The 22800-nt window shown below is 48.5% G+C and overlaps 1 protein-coding gene across 2 annotated transcripts in view; it reads left to right on the top strand.

The window, feature by feature from the left end:
- Positions 1 to 22800, top strand: part of SLIT1 (slit guidance ligand 1) — a 184670-nt gene that overhangs the window by 26958 nt on the left and 134912 nt on the right. The window lies entirely within an intron of this gene.

Below are 22800 nucleotides of genomic sequence, written 5' to 3'. Positions count from 1 at the left end.
TTTTTTATTTCCCTTAATTATTGTCATTAATAACCTTAAGAACCACTGGCGGGGCCTTCTGCATGCCTGGCACGGCACTACTGGTTCGTCCCTGAAGGAGCTTATGGGTCAGTACCTAGGTAGAGAAAGGGGTAATAAGCAATGTAGGGAAGACTGAGGGGTGTGGGTTGGGTGGGAGGTGGCAACCTAGGGTTACCTGAGTGCTAAGGGGTCTGACCATGGGCTCCTAGAGTTGGGGGCTTGATTTTGTCTCCTCTGATTAAACACAGCTAGTTCTTTCTGCCTCTGCCATGATTTCTAGACCTTTCTCCAAGCCCAGTGATCTCCAGAATTTGTTGATCTTACCTTCAAACTTTTATTTATTTTTGAGACGAGATGTTGCTCTGTCACCCAGGCTGAATACAGTTGCACAATCTTGTCTCACTGCAGCCTCAACCTTCTGGGCTCAAGCGATCCTCCCACCTCAGCCTCCAGAGTAGCTGGGATTCCAGGTGTGCACTACCACGCCTGGCTAATTTTTAAATTTTTTTGTAGAGACAGGGTTTTGCCATGTTGCCCAGGCTGGTCTCAAGCTCCTAGGCTCAAGCAATCCACCAGCCTCAGCCTTCCAAAGTGCTGGGATTACAGGTGTGAGCCACCGCGCCTGGCCAAGCTTTTATCTTTACAATGGAACTCTAATTTTTAGTCCGTTGGAATGGTCTTTCTGATCACTTCCTGTTGCTTCCTCCTCCTGGCCTGGAGACCACTCCACAGTGACCTTTAGTGATGATCTCTTTTGCTGGTCTTTGTCACCACCCTTGGGCTTGAGTTGGGCCTTCTCCAGTTTTCCTGTAACTGATAGGTTGCCCAATCCATTCTGTGCTAGGCATTAATTTTTCCCTACTTCATTGTGAAAGGCAGAAGATTCTTCCCAGCAGGTGCCTCCATGGTAATGTCTGTTGAACCTGTGGGCCATGCACTGGTCTATGTGGACCATGCTGTTGCTGGCCACATGCAGGCAGCTGGCCTTGCCCTGCCTTGGCCCCAGCAGCTCCTGTTTTCTCTCTGCTGTTCTTTCTCTGCTGACTTGCAAGTGTTATCACAGCTCTGCCTTTCTGCAAAAATTCGTCTTGAATGTCTTTTCTCTTGGTCTCAATTGTGCAATTCTTTTCCCCTCCTATGTCCTCTTAACCTTTCAAGCTTTTGTCCTTGCTCTCCTGGCATGATTTGCCTCCTTGGGTCCCTTCTCCTTCCCATAGTGATCTGCTGCCCTTCACCTTGCTGGGATCGAGGCATATGTATACTGTATAGTTGCCATCAAGCTCTGTGTGCCTGCTTTCACTCTCCCTCGTTGATTTTAAAATCTCCAGGACCCATCATGTGAATCTGAATCCACCAACTTCCAGCCCTTTACTTGAGATCATCTCCAGCTATATTCATTTTTAGGGGGGAGCTAACTTCTTTTGTCATAACCTTCCACCTGCCCTTGGGGGTAAAGGATAGCTCTGCAGGGGACTCCCTCCCTTCTTTACTCGAGTCCACCCTTCTCTTTGGACTTTGGTGCCTTGCACACCCCTGTGTTCCTTCCTGAGGAAAGTGACAACTTGGCTGCCTCCTTGGCCTGTGTCTGGGAAACTTGGATCCCCCCTGGAATGGAAGGTGGCCTGGGAAGCAGAAAGTCAAGGGTCAGGTGGTCCTGGGCTTTTCAAGGCATAACTTTGGGTGGTTTAATTGCTCAGAGCCCATTTCTGTTACCCGTACATGGTAGGGCTAGCAGGAGTGTGAACTGGGACTGTGCATGTAACATAACCAAGCCTGCAGCTGGCCCTCAGCGGATGTTCATCCATCATGCCCCTGATAACTCAGGGTGAGCAAATAGCCCCTCGGTGAAGTGGGTGCTCCTGTGCTTGATGTCTTGTCTAACACATGTGGCCATGAGGCAAGCAATGTCTCCCAGTGTTACTGCCAGTGGGACTGGTTGGAAAGAGGAAGTGACTTCCCGAGAGTCAGGATGGAGCCCTCTGACTCCTAGCCCCGCCCTCTTCATGGTTTCATATTTTACAGGAATCCTAGAGGAAAGGACATCTACATTTTAACGAGTATTAAATAGCCAGATTCTATAACCAAAGGCTGGCACAAGGAGATTAATTCAAGGAGCAAAAAGCCATTGCAGAGGACAGCAGTCTGTGTGACACCTGCTCTTGGCACCCTATGGGGCTGGGAGCAGAGGCCTCTAGACACATTGGGTATCCTCATTGCAGTGGTCCCAGGCCAGCTGCTTTGGGGAAGGGGCTGGTTGGCAGCCAACAGAGGGACTTCCAGAAGGGCAGTGGAAGTCTTGGTGGCCCTTTGGAGGGTGTTTCTAGGCTCTAGAGCCAGAACTTCTCCCTAACACTTACTGCCTTTTCTTTCCACGCATCAGGTCCTTAACTCTTAGCAGGAAACATTTCTCATCCAGGAGCACAGCAGGATTTGGGTGAAGGTAGACTCTTTTCGTTAGCTCTCCCCTTGACATTTCTTAACCTCATCTGTAAGCAAGGCATGCAAACCAAGAGGCAAGCCCTGCAGTCCTGCAGGGCTCTGGGAGGACTCCCACACAGTGTGCCCTGCTTAGTTTCCACTGAGGCCAAGGCATTTGGTGGCCTCCAGGTCAGGCCATCTCAAAATAGGCACTGTCTGGGGGAAATGATTCAACAAACCTTATTCATCTGGTTGTTCGTCCCTGGTGTCTGGACTCACCGGGTCACCTTGGAGATGGTTATAGGGAAGGATAGAGGAGCGAGTGTTTAAAGATCTACTTGTTAATATTCTTCTAATATTACTGTGTATGCATTCGCCCTGGCCCATTCTATTGACCTGAGCACCTGGCATTCTAAAGTATCTCTGTTAACTCCTGGAGTTGGTCTGGCCAAGGAGTACTCGGCACGCTTGGTTCCAGAAACAGAATACCCTGCTGGCTGGTGATAGTAAAGGTGGAGGTGGGGTTTTGTAGGGGCACAGCTGGCAGGCTTCCAGGCTCCCAGAGCAGGAAGTGAGATCCAGCTGGCCCTCCCAGGGACCCGCACTGAGATGTGAGGGCCGTTTCTAGTTCTTTCTGAATATCTACTTTATTGTCCTGCTCTTCCCTGCAAACCAGTGTTCTGGGCTCATCAGCAGCATCTCGGTTCCATCATAACTCGGGTCAGCCATGGTGCCAATTCGCCTCCTACTTCCTGTGACCTCAGAGCTCAGATCCACACAGTGTCTTAGGCCCCAACTCTGGGTTTCTTGGAGAAAGAATCTGATTGGCCCATCTTAGGTCAAGAGGTCACACCAGACCAGTGAGCTGTTGGCGGGGATTGTGGGATCCACTGGTGCAGTGACACTATGGTGTCCACCCTATCTCGGGAGCTGGAGGTGGGACCTATTCCCTTAGAAGGCAGTGCCTGGCATTCCTGGTCTCTCACTTGTTGACCTCCCCTTTGCTTTGGAGGGATCTGTTACTAATCCTTCCCATCTGGAGCAAATTATGGACTTTCATGCACAGGCTGTTATGCTAAATCAGCATGAAAATGGGTTTGAGAGAGACCAAATGTGCTGGGTAAGGCGTGGTCACCAAGTCTGTAGGTGGTGGCACAGCCCACATTTCAGTTGATTTTGTCTGTGTGGCCTCCAGAAGTTAAAATCCTGTTAGGGGTTATTCTGCACTGATATTTCCCCTGCTGTGGGGTTAGTCTGTCCATTGCAGGATCTATGGCTCAGAGAGGTGATTTGCCTTGGACCACAGAGCAACTTGATGATAGGGTTGGAATTAGACACCAGGCCTTCTAGGGGCCCTGAAGAGCCTGAAAATGGTCTTAAACCTTGACCTAGGAATCTCGTATTTGGGGATCTGCCCTAAAGAAATAATAAAACATGAGCACAGACGTGTTCGTTGCTGTATTATTTAGAATATTGAAATATAGAATAATGAAAAGAATAGGGAAATAACATATATGGCCAATGCTGGGGGCATGATGAAGTAAATGATGATGTATCTACTTGATGGAATATTTATACAGTCATCAAAAATGGCCTTTTTGAAAGATGTCAAGTAATGTAGATAAATGTGTTTGATATCAAAAGCCAGGATTCCAAACTGCATTGACAATATGACCACTTGATAAATCACTCTAAATAACGTGTGAAAACATACCTGGAAGATGCCAACAGGGATTGTCTATGGGTGGCTTTTTGCTCTTCTGTGGCCCAGATGTTCTCTAAGAAGCATGTGTTATGTTTATGGTAGGAAACCTCCCAGTTTTTAAATAAGAAGTGAAAAGCCTGTGTTGTCTGAGGTGAAGTGAATGCCTGTGATATGATGTTGCAGCGCTTCCTTTAACCGAGCCTCTTTGCTCTTCTGTGAGATACAGATAGTAAGGGCTGGCTGCCTCATGGGACTGATGTGACAAAGAGAGCTGTGACACTCTCTTGTGTCAGATGTGAACGCTGTGGCATGCGGGAGGTGCCCAGGAAATGTCAAATGAGTCCACATCGGGGCTACTTTGGAGGGTGGTGCAGCCCTGGGGTGACCTGCACCTGGACCTGTGTCCCGTATTGATGTCGGCTTCCTCTGTCCCTTGTGCCAACTCAACCTCACCACTCTTAACTCACAACCATCCCCTCAATTTGCAGGGACCTTCCCCCAGCAGGTTTTTTTTTTTTTTTTTTTTTTTTTTTTTTTCTTGAAGGGCTTAGGTGCCGCTGCAGAGACACCCTGAGGAGGCTGTGGAGGGAGGCTGGCATGTGGTGGGCAGGAGGGCCATGGCCTTGGCACAGTCAGTGCCTGGGCTGAGTATGTGGGAGATCTGCTTTCTGTCCTCTTGGGCACTTTCCTGAGCAGGCTGGGGAGAGCAAACATGGAGCAAGTAAGTGATGCTGCCCTGGAGGCATTTCTTGGTGCCCTGAAATTACAGATGCATTCTGTACTTCCTCAGGGATGCCCCCATTGAGGGTGGGGCTGGAGTTTCTGCACAGCAGCATTCACACCTCTTCAGAAGAGAGCACACCCTTTTCCCCCACCCCACTGCAGAAGTGAACCTGCCCCATGACATCCTTCACTGCCTCGCTCTCCCAGGGCCTCATGAAAGGTCTCAGGGACTGCAATCATCACAGTAATGGTTAGAAAGAATGGAAGGTTATTGTGTGCCAGGCTCATGCTGAGCAACTTACAAATATACCTGATTTCATCATCAGAACATCTCTACAAGGTCAGCACTTCCCGAATTTTGTAGATAAAGAAATGCAAGCTCGGCGGGTTTGTGACATACCCAAGGGGCTAAGCCAAATGTGAACCCCAGTCTGTCTGACAGTAAAGCTCATCCTTACATACCACCCCTCACCTCCTCACCCACCCACCTCCTCCACCCGTCCACCCATCTGTCCATCCACCTAGTTATCAACCACTGCCCTTCACCTCCCATCTACCCTCCCACCATCTACCAATCCATCAGTCAACCCACCCATCTCTCTCCCTACTCCTGACCTGTCACTCCATCCCCCATCCCCTCCCATCCATTCTCCCATCCAGCACTCCCCACCCACTCACCACCTGCCTATCCATCCACTCTCCCACCCCCATTCATCAACCCTCCCCCTCCCCCCACTTACGCATCTACCAACCCACCTATAAACCCAGAGACCCATCTATCCCCCAACTCCTCCTCACCTTCCTCCACCCCTGTATTCACTCCTCCTCACCTTCCATCTGCTACTCACCACCCACTGATCCAACAGTTCCTGAGGGCCTCCTGTGGGCCAGGCTCTGTATTGGGTACTGTGAACCCTGGGAGTGATGTCTGCGTAAGATGGATGAGTGTAGCCCTGCCTCTTGGGAGGTGACAGGTCTATCATCAGTGCTTTTTGAGAGCAGCCTGCCACCCTCTGACCTATCAGTGGGTTGGAGCGGGAGGGGGCAGGTGCTGCACTGGCTGGACCTATATCTCCTGCCGGCAGGGGGCAGGTATACCCTGGTGGCAGGTTACCTGGGTTTGGGGGTCAGCTCCATCTCCTGACAGCGAACCCTCAGAGGATGTGGAGATGTTGTGTTCATGGGCATACACAGGTGTCAAGTTGAGGGTTAGAGGGATATGCTGGAAACCTGATTGCTTCTCACAGTAGTGAAACTCAGTCTTCACCAGGTTCAGGTGGGGAGCAGGGTGTCCGCCCACCACGCAGGCCTCCTCCTTGGCCTCCGATCTGGGGAGGATCTCTGCTGCTGTGTAGCCCTGCTCTTGCTGATCTCCTCCTCATCCAGAAGCCGCTTCTGGAAACCCAGTTCCTCTGGGCTTCCTTTTAGCCTTGAAACCAATATATGTCCCGACAAGATTGACCTTTTGTGTCTCTGTTGAGCCTGGAAGGGGTGGGGGTGGGTGATTAAGGGCAGCCCAGGGCATTTATTTCCCCTTATTTATATCCCTGCTGTAAGGACCACCATAACTCATTAACAGGGCCCTGGTGGTTGGAGAGGCGTGGATGTGAGATTCACAGGAACCCTGTTGAAGAATGCCTGACCCTATCGACCCTGTCTCAAGCTGGGTTTAATTAAACTGTCAGCACCGGTCAGAAGAACAAAGCTTCCCTTCCCATCTCGGTCCCCAACCCCCATCAGAGGCAGGAGGGCATTCTCCGCTGAAATGAAGAGCTGTTAAAAATGGATCTGTCTTGCCTCCGAGGGAAATTACCCAAAGCAGGAAGGTGACCTCGCTGTTGTGATGCATCCATGCCAGGCAGCAGAGCTGCAGAACCGAGCCAGGAGTGCCCCGAGACACCAGCACACGAGAAGGGGGCTCCCAGCCGCCCCTCCCCAGCCAGTGCCTCCTTCCTGCCAGAGTCCCCTGGGGGTTCCTTAAGATGGCTGTCCATCACTCCTTAGACTTCCCTTTTCCCAGAAAGGAATTTCACTAGCTTTGTCCTTCAAGATATTAAGATGTTCCTGGCATTAACGGTAAAAAGGAGCTTCCTTGGTTAGACAATTTGGGGAAGAGCTGGGCCAAGCAGAGTCCTTTGTCAAGGACTATTCAGCCCGTTTAACACGCTTATGTGCACTGTACAGCTCCCAGGGCAGAAGTGGAGTGTTGCGTCTCCCAAACATATCTGACCGTGAATCTAAAAAAATTTATTTTTGCAGGGAATACCTTTTAACATCTCATAGGCCTAGTATTAAGAAGCTTGTGGAAGTCTCAGACAGTAAGAATCAGAGCTGAGATTCAAACCCAGGCCCACCTGACCCCAAACACACATACTTACCTTCCAACTGTCAGTCCTTGAACTAGAGTATGATTAAGAGTCTCAGTGGGGAGTTCATTAAAATTCAGATTCCCAGGGTCACACTCGTCAGAGATTCTGAGTCAGTCAGTGTGGAAGGGCCCAGGAATCTGCATCATCATCAAACCCCTCTTTATCCGGCTCATGCTTGAGAAGCCCTGCTCCCCATCAGGCATGGTGAGTCTTAGGAGGGGCTTCCTGTTGGGTAGAGCCCCTCTTTGCTTCTGCCCCACCCGGTTCAGTGTGAGAGCCATGCTAAGTAAGCGAAGGCCCCAAGCACAGATGCTTCACCTCCTGCAGCCACACAGAGAACAATTTGGGGATTATGAGTTGGCAATTATGGAGCACTCTGGATTCTCGAAGTGCTTTCCAATCATTAAATCTGTGCCTGCTGTCAAGGCTCAAGTGAAAGAGGCGAGCGTCCTACTGGGCCGGCACGGGAGTCTCCGGGAAGAGGGCGGCCGGCCTCAGATTGACATCCACTTGCCAGAGCGGGCTGATGCGCCCAGCATGGATGAATGTCCTAGACACAGCCCTGGTGTCCGGCTGTGGGCTTTGAATCCGGCTCTGCCCCTGCTGGCTAAGAACCACACAGGGTTTTATAAATGTGGACATCCGAGGGAGCCCGGGGCCTGAAGGAGGGCCACGGGGGGTGGCGAGCGGTCAGTGGGTCATCCCGAGAGAATGCCTGGCAAACGCGGGGTGCCCTGCATTTACAGGGGCTTAAAGGCATGAAAAGCCACTGGTCCTCTCCTACAGCATTACAAAAATCAGTGTGAGACAAATGGAATTTGTAACCATTGAGAAGATTCTGAATAGAGAGGCGTGCATGCAGGAGCGGGGTCTTATGAATAACTTTTAGGGAGTTGAGGATTTTAGAAAATCATTTCAAAAATTATGCAAACATTATCTGTCAATTAAAACATATTAAAAAAAATTCTTTGGAAGAATACAATTTTAAAATAAAAAATTATGAAAATAATTTTGCTAGAGAGTGAACATTTAAAAAATAGAGAAAAGCAGAGAAAGATAGGAGATAAGGGATTTAGTTTTCTAGTTAAATAAGGCATTTAAAGATTGAGCTAACATGCAAAATTAAAAAAAAATAAAGTTTAGGCCAGGCATAGTGGCTCACGCTTATAATCCCAACACTGTGGGAGGCTGACATGGGATAATTGCTTGTGGCCAGGAGTTCAAGGCCAGCCTGGGCAGCATAGCAAGACCCCGTCTCTGCAAAAAATAAGAAAAAATAGCTAGGTGTAGTGACATGCACCTGTAGTCCCAGCTACTCAGGAGTCGAGGTGTGAGGATCGCTTGAGCCCAGGAGTTTGAGGTTATAATGAGTTACGATTGTGCCACTGCACTCCAGTCTGGGTGACAGAGCAAGACCCTGCCTCAAAAAAAAAAAAAAAAAAAAAAAGTCTAATACCAAAGCAATATATAGTTACTGTTTGTTAAGCACTCATGTGCCAAAAACTTTATGTGGATTTTCTCATTTTAATTGTCATGGTCCTATGCAATGGGTGCTATTATTTTCCCATTTTTACAGGCGGGAGAATTGAGGCACAGGTTAAGTAAACTGGTTGCATAGCTAGTTGTTGGCAGATCCAGGCTTGGAGTACAGGGAGTGTCACCCCAGAGGGTGTGCTCTTCTTCACCATGCTGTACACCCTTTTCATTGTAGAAAATGGGAGAATATGGAGAAACAGGAAGAAGAAGGAGACTGCTCATGAGTCTTCTGGGAAGGTAGATTTCAAGGTATTGAAGGGTATGGGAGACACAGGAGGGTGAAGAGGAAGAACTGGACTCCAGTGGAAGGAGCAGCTGTGCAGACACAGGGGTGGGAATGCAATTCTCTGTGAGCAGGGGCCACACGGTTCTAGAGTGTTGTGTAAGCTCAGCCTGGAAGCAAGTGTAGATGGGCTCTCGACCTAGAATGTTCTGGAGTGAAGAGTTTGGATGGGTGATAGGGAGAGTGAACCATGGAGTGTTCTTGAAGAGCGGAGTGACTTAGTGGAGAGTGAGCCTCAGTCACCCCCTACAAAGGCCTCCTTCCCCTCCTCCCACCTCTCTGAACCTGAGCCATAAATAAGAGGGACAGATGAGCCCACCTCTGCCTTGCCTGGGTCTCCCACGGGTGCTTGAAATGCCACCTTCCCATTACAGCTTCCTCCCTCCCCAGAAAGAATTGGTTGTTGCCTTCCCAGTGCCCTCTTTTTTTTTCCTTTGTAACACTTTTTAAAAATCATGGTAAAATAGACATAATTTATCATTTCAGCTCTGTGTAAGTGCACAGTTTAGTGGCATTAAGTACATTCACAATGTTGTGTAACCATCATCACTATCTATACCCAAAATGTTTCCATTATCCCCAACATAAACTCTGTACCCATTAAGCAATAGCTCCTCGTCTACCTCCCTGCAGCTCCTGGCTACTTCTCTTCTGGCCCTGTGACTTTGCCTGTTCTCAGTGCATCACAGACATGGAATCATACAGGATTTGCCCTCTGTGACTGGCTTATTTCACTTAACATAGCATTTTTGAGGTCTATCCACATTGTGGCACATATCAATATATCATTCTTTTTAATGGCTGGATAGTATTCCACTATTTGGATAGACCACATTTTGTTGATTCATTCAGCTGTTGATGGACAGTAGGTTGCCTCCACCTCTCAGTGCCCTCTTAGCAGTTGCTTGAGCCTCTGTCAGAGCCCCGACGATTCTCCTCATATCTCTTTGCCCTGCCTTCTCCACCAGATTGGACAAAGGCTCAGGCAGGGTCGTTCTTGTTTCCCCAGCACAAGTGGGGTTAGCAGGCTGGCAAGTGTGGTTTCTTTCTGGTGGCAAACACTGTCTCAAAGGCTGAGAAAGGGGTGTGACCAGAGCTGCCCATTCCTTGCTGTCTGATTTCGGGGCTTGGGGCTCTATGGGTCTGTGCTGGGCTGCAGCTTCATGGATTTTGTAGACTCAGAACTTTTCAGCTGACTTCTGTTTTCCTCGGCCTGTGATTGGCCTGGACTTGTGGTCCAGAAACACGAAGACAGTTATTTAGGGTTTAGTGCTGGCTTGCAGGATAAATAAAATCTACTGGGGGGTGTTCAATGGAGGGGGCTGGGGTACCTCTCTGTGGGGGTAGTCACAGAGCCCTAAAGAAGGCCCCTGTTTCCTGGGAGGCAGGGAAAGCTTGAGGAGGGAGTCATGGGAGGAGGGGATCCAAGAGGAAGCATGGTCCTTTCAGTGGGTGGAGACGGGCATGAGTTGATGCCAGGCTGGACTCAGGGATGCGGTGGTGACTTGTACATGGTAGGGTTTGACTGACTCAGTTTTTGGTTAGGATGGGCCAGGAATCACCACCTCCTAGTTAGGCCCTTCCCTTAAGCCATGACCCAGGTTTGTACTTGTAATTTTCAGCCAGGCATCAGTGGATCTTGAGGAGCTCAAAGAAGTAACGATGGGCTTCCTCAAGCTCTTTGCAGTGTGTGCCCTAAGGCAAAATGTGATCACTCCAATGTAGTCTTTGATTTGGGGCTGGAATCCTATAGTTTGGAATCAGTTTGGTGGTGTAACACTGGCTCTCTGATGCTAATGAGAAACCCTGGCTCACAGTTGATTAATCAGCTGTTGAGTAATACAAATATGGGAAGATACATTATTAATAAATATAATAGCTCAGATCTTTCAAATGTTGGGTTTGGGGTGGGGTGAGAAAAGTATCAAAAGGCATCTTTTTGGTGACATGGCTGGGAACTGCTGTCTTGTGCATCTGGGCCTGTTCCTGCCCCACTTTCTCCATCCCATGCTGTGGCCCTCACTGCTGCAGTCTGTCTGGCTTTGGCCCCAGCGTTTACGTGGAGCATCTTGGAAAAGCCTTATCCTTGTCTCAGAGGAGCTCTGAGTGTCTCCTCCTCTTGCAGGAGCTTTGGAGTAGGGAGAGGGGAATAAAGGGAAGGTAAGGAGCTGATAACCCCATACCCAAGTCTTAATCTCTGGCTCTTTTTCCCTCAGTCCTCTTGGGTCCAGCCACATGCTGACCTTTATCTGGCCATTTGTTGGAACTGATGAGTGGCCTGTCACGAGTGGACCCTCACATGGATCCTGCATATGAGAGTGGACCACAGCCTGGCAGAGAGGGGTCAGGCTTCTCACATCAGAATTGGGCCTGACCAGAGCCTGCTGAGGTGGATGCTCATCTGAAAGGAAGTGCTTGCCATTTAGGAAAAATGGACAGCATAAAAATAGGTCAGGCGCAGTGGCTCACGCCTGTAATCCCAGCACTTTGGGAGGCTAAGGAGGGCGGGTCATGAGGTCAGGAGTTCGAGACCATCCTGGCCAACATGGTGAAACCCTGTCTCTACCAATAATACAAAAATTACCTGGGTGTGGTGGCAGGTGCCTGTAATCCCAGCTACTTGGGAAGCTGAGGCGGGAAAATCGTTTGAACCTGGGACGCGGAGGTTGCAGTGAGCTGAGACCGCACCATTGCACTCCAGCCTGGGTGACAGAGTGAGACTCTGTCTCAAAAACTGATAATACTGTACATCGTTTAATAATAATACTGTACATGCCCCCACATACCACCCCAGTCCAGGAGCACCCCAGAGGCAGCTCTGCTGGCTCTTCCGGTTGGTAGTTAGGCTTCTTGGCATTGAGTCCTCTCTTTTCCTCCAGTGGTCCTGGGTACTGATTATCTGTGGGGCTCTGGACAAGTTACCTAACCTCTCTGTGTCTATTTCCTCATCTGTAAAGTGTTGGGGGTGTTATGACGATTGGGGGTGATTGTATGGAGCATGTAGTGTAGGTATTGCGATTATGATCATCACCCAAACCATTGCAAGCGATAGAGGGATGGGCGGACATGTCCCATCCTGCCGCATTGCTTGAATGCAGAGGACAATTTGCTGTCCTAGAAGTTCTCACGAATTGGTTTTGGCTGGGGGGTTGCCGCTCCCGCTTCATCCCGGCTTCGGCGGGTGGTTGCAGGCTGGGCCCGGGAGCCTGCAGGTTGCCTCCCTGTTTGTCTCTGACTCAGCGGGGCCTGCCCTCAGTTCCACTGCCTGTCTTCTCTGCGGGGTACAGAGCTTCTTATCGCTCCCTTTGCATCTTGCCTCAGTGCACTCAGGATTTGGCAGGCAGCTTAGCCTGCTGCCTGAGAGCTTTACTCCTGAAGTCTCTCCTTTCTTTGGTTTATAGACTGAAAATGGGATAGTGACTTTATATACTGGAAGAATGGCTACAGCCTCTTTCTCTGAATGCATTCCCCAAGAGTTGGCTTTAAATGTAGAGTTCTTCATTAGATTAACTTGGCATGAATATTAACATGAATTAGAACTTATTACCCTTAAATTCTTGATCTATAACAGAGCAAGATTTGAAGAAATAAACATCTGGATACAGTGCCTTACATTTTTCATGAATTCTTAACTGGAATAGATCTCTGCTTAACCTAATCTTTTTTTTTTTTTTTTTTTTTTTTTGAGATGGAGTCTCACTCTGTCGCCCAGACTGGAGTGCAATGGTGTGATCTTGGCTCACTGCAACCTCCGTCTCCCAGGTTCAAGAGATTCTTATGCCTCAGCCTCCTGAGTACCTGGGACTACAGGCACCCACCACCATGCCCAGCTAATTTTTGTATTTTTAGTAGAGACAGGGTTTCACCATGTTGGCCAGGCTGGTCTCGAACTCCTGACCTCAGGTGATCTGCCCGCCTCAGCCTCCCGAAGTGCTGGGATTATAGGTGTGAGCCACTGCGCCCAGCCTGCTTAATCTAATCTTAACTTTAACATTGAACCTCTAAGCGTCAAAAGTCCTTCCTAGAACATGTACATAGTTTCGTTACTTTGGGACTTCAGGTTATCTTGGCATTAGAAGTTCATGGAGGCAGCAGAGGTTGTTGCACGTAAATGAAGTGTTAATGTTCATATTCACAAAGACTCTTCAGCATTCACTGATGTATCTGCAACTCTGTTCTGCTTCACTGAAACCCAAATCCCATCCTTCCTTTTTTTCCAGTTCTAGACTGTCCTACCTCTCGTCAGTAGTGGCTTTTCTAAAATTGTGATAAAAACATATAAAGCTTACTGTCTTAACTCTTTTTAAGTGTCCAGTTCAGTAGTGTTAAGTATGTTCACATTTGTGTTAAACAGATCCCCAGAACTTTGTCATTTTGCAAAACTGAAAGTCTATACCCCTTCTAGAGTTCCTCCATTCCCTTCTCCCCACAGCCTCAGGTAGGTACCATTCTATTTTCTGTGTCTATGAATTTGACTACTTTAGATACCTCATATGAATGGAATCACATGGCATTTGTCTTTTTGTGCCTGCCTTATTTCACTTAACATCATGTCCTCAAGGTTCATCTATGCTGTAGCATGCATCAGAACTTCTTTACATTTTAAGGCTGGATAGTATTCCATTATATGTATACCCCACAATTTGGTTATCCGTTCATCTGTGATGGACAGCTGGGTTACTGGTACCTCTTGGATATTGTGAATAGTGCTGCTATGAACATGGGTATACAAGTACCTCTTTGAGACCCTGCTTTTGATTCTTTTGGATATACACCCAGAGTGGAATGACTGGATCATATGGTAATTCTATTTTTAATTTTTTGAGTAAGTGTCATACTGCTTTCCATAGCAGCTGTACCATTTCACATTCCCACCATCAGTGCGTAAGGATTCCAATTTCTCCACATCCTTGCCAACATGTTATTTTCTCTCTTTTTCAAAATAGTAGCCCTCCTAATAAGGTGATATGTCATCATGGTTTTGATTTGCATTTCTCTGATGATTAGTTTGCACATCTTAGTTGTGTTGAGCACAACATGATTAGTTATGTTGGTTATTCGCATATCATCTTTGGAGAAATTTCTATTCAAGTCTTCTGCCTGCTTTTTAATTGGGTTGTTTGATTTTTTTGTTGTTAAGTTGCAGCAGTTCTTTATATATTCTAGATAGTAACCCCTTATCAGATATATGATTTGCAAATATTTTATTCCATTCCATAAGTTGCCTTTCCATTCTTTTGACTGTGTCCTTTGACAAACATGGTTTTAAGTTTGATGTAGTCTCATTTTTCTATTTTGCTTTTGTTTTCTATGCTTTTGGTGTCATATCCAAGAAAGCACTGCCAAGTCCAATGTCATGAAGCTTTCCTTCTATGTTTTCTTCTAGGTGTTTTAGTTTTAGTTCTTACATTTAGGTCTTTGATCCATTTTGAATTAATTTTTGTATATGGTATCAGATAAGGATCCAACTTCATTCTTTTGCATGGGGATATTCAGTTTTCCCAGCATCATTTGTTGAAGAGACTGTCTTTTCTTCATTGAATGATTTCGACACCCTTGTCCACATATACATGCAAAGGTTTGTTTTTGGGCTGTCTATTCTATTCTGTGAGTCTATTTGTCTGTCTTTATGCCAGTACCATATTCTTTTGATTACTGTAGCTTTGTAGTAAGTTTTGAAAGCAGGAAGTGTGAGTCTTCCAACTTTTTTTTTTTTTTTTTTTTTTAAATAAGAAGAGAGATCTGGTTTGGCAGTATTTGTTGTGAAAGGGCTGATGACTTCAAGCTGAGGATAAGTCAAGAGTATGCTAAGAGGCCAGGCATGGTGTCTCATGCCTGTAATCCCAGGATTTTGGGAGGCCCAGGTAGTAGGATCACTTGAGTCCAGGAGTTGGAGACCAGCCAAGGACCAGAGATGAGGGACCCTTACTCTACAAAAACAAAAAAATTAGCTGGGTGTGGCAGTACACACCTGTAGTCCCAACTACTGGGAGGCTGGGGGGCTGAAGCAGGAGGATTGCTTGAGCCCAGGAGTTTGAGGATGCAGTGAACCATCAGCATGCCACTGCATTTCAACCTGCATGACTTAGTGAGATCCTGTCTAGTACAATACAGCATAACACAACACAACACAACGCAACGCAACGCAACACAACACAACACAATACAATACAATACAATACAATACAACACAACACAATGCACTAAGGTGGCTAAAAGAGTATAGTCTCAGTTTGAATTAATAGAGGCAAGGTATCCTCTCCAGGGAAGGGGACAGTCCTGTTCTAGTCTGTGGTGATTCAAGCACATCCAGAGAACAGTGTTCAGAACCAGGATCTGTTTTATTGTGTGTGCTTTGGGGAGGTCTCTGAACATGTTTGGAGGAGGGCGGCTAACACTGGGAGCCATCTGGAAACCATTTCATATGGGATAGAGTCAAGGGGCCTGGGGCTGTTTGTTGCGATGAAAAGAAAATGTAGAGGAACCCTGAGAGTAATTTTCAAATCTATGTGAAGGGCTGTCATGAGGACAAGGGAGCAGATTTGTTCCAGAAGCTGGGTCCAGGGGTGGAAGTGGATGTTATTCTGCACGAGGCAGGCTTCCTAGACACGAGCTGGCCGCTGAAGGGTGGGCTGCTGTGTTTGTCACCTCGTTCTTGGAAGAGTTCAGGGAGGGGCTGAATCTGCATCTGCCAGAACTGCATGCTGGAGCTGTTGTGGGGAGCCAGGGCTTGATAGCCTCGGGGTGCTTTTAGATGTGGAGCCTCCAACAAGGGAGCCAAGGAGGACTTGTGAGCAGGGGAGAAGCCGATTCAAGCGGTGTTTCAGATGGTTAATCTGCTCACAGGCATAAGCAACTGGCAGCTGGTGGAAGCCTGGAAGTCCCCTAGCCCAAGCCTCAGTGTTGGAAGGCATCCCCTCCAGCAAAGCGGTTCCAGTGAGCTGTGTAACAAAATATTTACCAGACCTCATATTCTGGCCCACATTTCAGAGTCAAATTTGGAACAATAAAAATCAACCAATCGCTTTGGAAATGATGTCTGATTTGTAAAGACACACAGGAGGTTTATCCCTGGGCAAAACCAGAGGTGCCGAGGAGCCCATTCTCCCCTGGGCTGCCCCCACCCAGCCATCGCCCGCTGAGCAATGACTCATTTCCCCCTTTGAAGTCCACGCAGTTGTCTTCGGGGCCCTGGTGTTTGTACCCCTCTGCTCCTTCAACAAAGGCCCTTCTGTCGGCCGATCTCGGAGGCCAAGCAGGGAAGGGTTAGAAAGGAAGGTATTGACTGAATACCAATAAGGAGGGGAAGTGTGTTTATGGAGAATGAGGGGCTCCAGGCAACTCAGGGGCCCACTCGTGCTGTGCAAACACAGCGGAGAATTCCCTTTGGCGGGTTTGTTTTACTAAAGGCTCTGGGGCCCAAGGAGGGCGGTGGGAGGGGAACAGGAGAGAGGGAGGAAATATTTCACAATTCGAAGTTGAAGCTTAGCCCCTTGTTGGGGAGGGGCCCGCCTGAGAGCTGCAGGGTAACAAAGAGGCAGTGTGGGCTGGTGACAGTTAGGGGAAAACACATGGCAACTAATGGGGTAGTAATGGGTAGGGAGGTAACCTGGGAAAAGCTGGTACGAGGAACGCTGGCACATAAATTCTGGTGGCGAGACACCCGCCTTGGCAGGGAGACAGGGGCCACTCTTTCACCCTCCCCATGGCCAGAGCCGGAGCTGTTCCCGCTCCCAGGGCCGTGGTTAGGGTGAGGGATGGCGGGAAGAGGAAAAGCCACGCTGGGGTTTCATTGCCCTGCAAGGCCCCTGGAAAGACAGAGAGGAAGAGGGGAGCCTCGGGCTAAGTGCCAGAAATCAGCACAAAGCAGAGGCTTCTGTTGCTGCTGCCTACCCATTCATAGTGAGGGGTGACGGGCACCTTGCTGAGACCCTGTGGTTGGACCCCCAAGGGCACCCACCTTGTGAGAGGCTTTGCCGATTTCGGGAGTCCCCAACTGTTCGGCTGGTGCCAAGGGCCCAGTGCCCTGTGTGCACACTGATGTGCAGTGCCCTCGTAGGGGACCCAAAGACCGGGTTTTCCTATTCATCCAGGCCCCCGGAACTCTGCACACCATTTCTAGGAGAATCCTTTGGACATGTCAGCTCTCAAAGGGGACAGTATTTATTACCTGGGGGCTTTTGGAGGAAGCCATTTGGCAGTTTGGATTTGGACTTTTACGGCTTCCATGAGGTTCCCCAAACAACCAGGGGTGTCCCAGAGTTCAGAATAGTGTGCTTGTTGACGGGGGTTTTGGTTCCCCGTCTGTCACAGAGCAACTGGTTCTTGATCAAGTTGATAATACTCTTTTCTTAGAAACCAAAACAAAAAAGCAAAGCCGCTTTTTATGTATTTCCCTTTCTTTGTGTGTGTGACCAGCTCTCCTCTCCACAGTGCTTAGAAAACATTTAGGAAAGAAGAGAATGGGGATGCCCCATTTGATGGGAGCCTCTTTCTCCTCCAAGGCTCCTGGCCTCAGGATCGTGAATCCTTAATGCGATTCCTGGCTGATGTTTGCAAAGTAGCAGCTGGTCTTAGACTCCTGAGTACCTCCAGTTTCCCATGGTGAGTGTCCCTCCTGAAGGCGACTGAATTCTTGAGATGGCCCCCAGCCTGATGCCTGGCTGAGAGGCAGCCCTGCTTTCCAGCCTCACTCTCCCTGACTTGGCTGTGGGGACCCTGGGCTCTGCTTCCCTCTCCGGGTGCATGGATGCATTCATCCACCCGACCAACTCATTACAAGCCTGTCACGTGCAGTCATTTGTCGGGCACAGGGAATATCAGGGTGGATTAGATATGGTCTTGGGCTTAGGCAGAGTGTTGACTGGTGGTGCTGCGGGTTGCTGGTTCTCAAGTGGGTAATGTAAGCTGTGAGAATTTGATGACTGGTTGGCAGCCTGGCTTTTTCCCTCCTGGTTCCCATCCATGAAATGAAAAAAATTGGAATGTAAAAGGAAACAAATAGTGAAACATTGTATTTCACAGGCACAGATGCACACATATCAGTTATACAGCTGTTCCAGCATAATCACCCTCCTCATCTTCCTCTGTCTCACATATATTCAAATTTGGTCCCCACACCTGGGTGTCTGAATGTCTTGTTCCTCTAAAGGCAACTAGAAAAAAACAAACCAGTTTCCTACAAGTCACAACTCCATTTATAGGAAACAAAGGACAGGAAATCATTTTGGGCAGATCCTTACCGTAGACTTGTATAAGCAAGGCCCAGAACTCATGTATTGATGATTTTTAATAGCATCTTTCCCAGCCAGCTGGACATGGCATGGGACCTCAGTCGTCCCGAAGTGAAGGCTGTGGACAACTGGTCATTTGAACATTGACCACAGACCAGACCATGATGACTGTCCCCAGCCTCCCTGCAAGAGTGCATCCCTTGCTGATAAGCGCCATCTGTTGATGGTGGAGGTGAATGCAGGTGTCCGCTGTACATTGCTGAAGGCACAGGTGACCCGGAGGCCTTTAAGTAGGGGGCCACTGTGTAGCTTCCATCTGGACTTCGCATGTAGTATTCTCTAGTGCTACCCAAGTACAATTGGCCACTGGTGTACTTGGTAGATTGGTTCTGCAGTCAGCACTATGGAACACGTGTATATAAAATGCCAGCCCTTGGTATACACAGGTTTCATAACCTGCAAACACTGTATTTCCCATCTGCCTCTGGCTGAAAAAAAACGATGTAAGTGGACCCAGGCAGTTCAAACCCATGTTGTTCAAGGATCAGCTGTAATCTTAATTGGGAATCAGGCACAACGGGGAAGGTGAGTTTAGACTCTGGAATCCAATAGCTCTGCTACTTACTGGCTAGGGGACCTGGCGGGTTGCTTAATCTTGTTTAGACTCAGTTTTCTTATGTGGAAAAAGGGCATAGTAAGAACCAATCTCAAATTGTTGAGCACATATTAAATGAGATGATGCTGTTAATGGGGCCCAACATGTGGTAAACCATCAAGAAACATTAAGCAGCCAGCCTGGACAACATGACGAAACCCTGTCTCTACAGAAAATACAAAAATTAGCTGGGCATGGTGGGGCACACCTGTAATCCCAGCTACTTGGGAGGCTGAGGTGGGAGGATCACTTGAGCCTGGGCAGTTGAGGCTGCAGTGAGCCCAGATTCTGCCCCTGCACTCCAGCCTGGGCATAGAGCGAGACCTTGTCTGAAAGAAAGAAGGAAAGATGGAAAGAAAGAAAGAGAGTGAGACAGAGAGAGAGAGAGAGAGGAAGGAAGGAAGGAAAGAAGGAAGGAAGGAAGGAGGGAAGGGAAGAAGGAAAGAAGGAAGGGAGACAGGAAGGAAGGAAGGAAGGAAAAGAAACATTAAATTTGTATTTTTCTTAATAGTTAAGTCAGAGTCCGTCTAACAGTAGAAAATGTGGGGAACAACAACAACAACAACAACAAAAAATTACATTTCCAGCATCTTAATCCTCATCCTGTACTTAGAATATGTTAGAGCAAAATTTTCCAGATGTGGTTTTCTGATTATTTGTAGATTTTTTTTCCCCCTAAACAAAGAGAATCAGGCACCAAATGTGGCTGAGATTCTGGAAATTTGGTCTGGATATCAAGTTTGTGGAATTCATCCTAGCAAGAGAGGAGTGAGCCTCGAAGATGTCTGTCTCCAGAGTGCTTCAGTTAATAGCTAATGTTTCCTGACTCTGTAAAGGATTTCCTTTATTATTCAGGAAGAGGAACACATTGTTTTTAAAGAAATAAAATAAAATAAAATTGGTTGTTTTTAATGCTGATAAAAGGATTGTGGTTAAATCTGCAAAGAGCTTCCTTTTTCTCTTGTTTGACCTCACTGCAGCCCTGCTTGGTGTGAAGTCCAGGTTGGAGGGATGCTTGCTGGTTTTTCCAGCTCATTTAACTCCGAGAGCATCCGTCTTTGTTGAGGGTGAGACCTTGACAGTTATCCGTTTTGACTCTAACAGGGAGGACTTGTCCCTGTTCAATCTGTTCTGATCTCCTGTCTCCATTGTTAATATCAGCTCACATCCAGAAGGGACCTAGGTTGAGAGGTGTTCCCAGTGACCCGGCCACTGCCCCCAGGCATGTCTCATCATGCCACAAGGACACAGTGTTGCCTCCTACACACCGACAGTGTGCCTTCAAATCTTGCAAGCTCTGCGGTTAGGAGCTTTGTTAAACATGGAAGGATCACTCATTTCTGCTCATTTCCTGGCTTTCAGGGAGGGCCCCGTCATGCTCATCAGTATTCTATAAAATGCTGGACAGAGATGGTTTGCTTTTTATTTTCATGTAAGGAACTGGGTTGTTTGCTTTTGTTTGTTTTGCGGGCGGGACCCTGAAGCTTTTTGTTGTGTTTTACTTTGTTTTGTGTTTTGATGGGGGATTTCTAAAAGTAAGGATACAAAAAGATTATATGACACGATTTATAATATTATAATAGCATATGGACACATTGATGGTGACCTACTCACACTGTAGAAGAGGCCAATGCAAGTGAGTGGCCTTGAAATATAAGTTTCCTTAGCTTCATGGTAAAGCCACTTAAAAAAAGCTTTATTTTTAAAGAATGGTTTTAGGTTCACAGCAACACCAAATGGAAGACACAGAGATTCCCCACACACCCCCTGCCCTCCCGTGGGAACAGCCTCTCCCCGCAGAGGGGTGCACCTATTACAATGGATGAAGGGACAAGGTGACACAGCATCACCCAAGGCCAGAGTCGACACAAGCGTTCACTCTTGGTACTGTACATTCTATAAGGATTTATAGTGACTTTAGAATATGGCTTTATGAGTGTGTTGCCACTCTTTATTTATCACCAATGCCAAATGCAGATGCTGACATCTCAGGTTAGCCAGCCCGAGGGCCCCGTCCTAATGTTAAATTCCATCATCACTCCAAGGACCCCAGGAATCCAGGAGCCCACCCAGGGGTCCGGGGTGCCTTTCCAACCACTGTCCCTTCTTTATCCCTCCCCAGAGCACAGTGTGTCAGCTTCTGGGGTGTTTTTCTATGAAGCAGGTAAAATAGAATGATCTCTTCTTATGCCCAAGAGAAGTGGTTTTAACAGAGGACCCACTCCCCAACCTGGTGTCTGTCATTGTCCTTTTCGGAAAACCATCCGTGGCTGTTTAAATCCCCTTCTGTAGCCCCTCCTCCACTTGGCTGAGAAGCCCCTCTGGGGGAGACACCTGAGCACAGCATCCAGTGAGAGCTGCCCTGAGGGCTGGGGAGTGCCTGAGCTGTGGGTACTCACTGCAGCCCCCCGGGGTTACCTCTCCAGGCCTCAGGCTGCCCAGCGGGAAGCTGCTTCCACCCTGGCTTCCTCACTGTTGCTCGGCCTCCAGTTCCCAGGACGCTGAGCTTGCCCCACTTCCCCTTGCTGATTGCAGGTTTTCATGGATTTCTGCTTGTTGCTCTCTACCTCCCAAAGGAATGCTGTTCTGTCGCCCTGGCTCTTCAGGTCTGCTGTTCTCTTGAAGAGGCCTCCCTTCTAGGGAGGAGGGTAGAATTGCATGTCCAGTCCCTCCTCTTTCAGGGAGACACTGATGGAGTTGTGCAGTGAGTGGACACCGGGCCTAAGTATTTTAGAACCATGTTAACTGGCTGACCTGTTACGGACAGATGAAGACGCAGGCACACGGTCAGGTGATGGGGAAGGGAGCATGCGCCGCTGGCTCCCCAGCCTGCCTGGCTGTGCCTACTGGGTCCCGTTCATGAAGCCCGTGCCTTCGAGGGCCCGGCTGGGCCCGTAGGCCTCTGGCTTTTCCTAGGTCAGATCTTTAATTTTTCATTTGTAACACACTCAACAAATATTTCTGTTTCTGCCTCATTCTGGTCTCTGGGGGTATTGTGGTGAGAAAAAAGGCTGTGGTCTCTGCTTTTCAGAGCTGGTGGGTCCTGTTGGGGATGGAAGTCAATGTGAGCTGCACGAGAGGAGACTCCTCGTTTGGTGGCTTGCCCAGGTCACACAGCGAGTGGGTGAGTGGCTGGGAGGGAGGTTCATCCAAAGGACTGCCTGATGACAAAACCTGTGTCCTCGCCCCTTATCCAGAACCACGTGATCAAACTGGGAAGCTGGCCCCAAAAAATCAAAGGGGAAAGAGCTTGTCATTTCTGCAGGCAAAAGGTGACAACAGAAGTCCCCCAAACAGGAGTCTGAACACCTTGAATCAGCTCAGGGGGAACGAAGTCCAGACTTGGGCCTGGCGTGGAGGGATGGCTGCCGAGGGAGAGGAGAGCCAGGGGTGGGCTCAGAGAGGCTTTTGTCCCATGAAGAGGCGCTCATAGCACCCAGGTGGGAGAGATCTGCAGCTCGGGCTTAGGGTGGGCAGGTGGGCTCTGAGGCCCCCACCCTCAGGCTTGAATGGAGACTCGGCCCACGTAAGTGGTCTGCTCCTACCCAGGGGCGCAGAGAGAACAGGCCGCCCTTTCCCAAACTGTGTGTGCTTTTCCCAGGGGCCATTGTTCCTGGTTGCCAGGAAACCGCGGCCTTCAGGTGTCACCCGGGAGACTGGGGCCTGGGTATTTGGGTTTAGGTCAGGCACAATAATGCCTGCAGAATGAGATGGCGTCCCCAAGACCTCCTTAGTCATTTGTCACGCAACTGTGGCTGTGACTGTGGGGACACAAGGGCTGTGGGAGGAGGTGGGTGGCACAGGATGGGGTGAGCTAATGATCCCCCACTCAGAGCAGAGCAAACACACCTCTTTGG

This window comes from Macaca mulatta, chromosome 9, assembly GCF_049350105.2.
Source record: "Macaca mulatta isolate MMU2019108-1 chromosome 9, T2T-MMU8v2.0, whole genome shotgun sequence".
Classification (NCBI taxonomy): Eukaryota; Metazoa; Chordata; class Mammalia; order Primates; family Cercopithecidae; genus Macaca; species Macaca mulatta.
The sequence above is the reverse complement of the archived record's forward strand: the minus strand, read 5'-3'. Positions and strand labels throughout refer to the sequence as shown.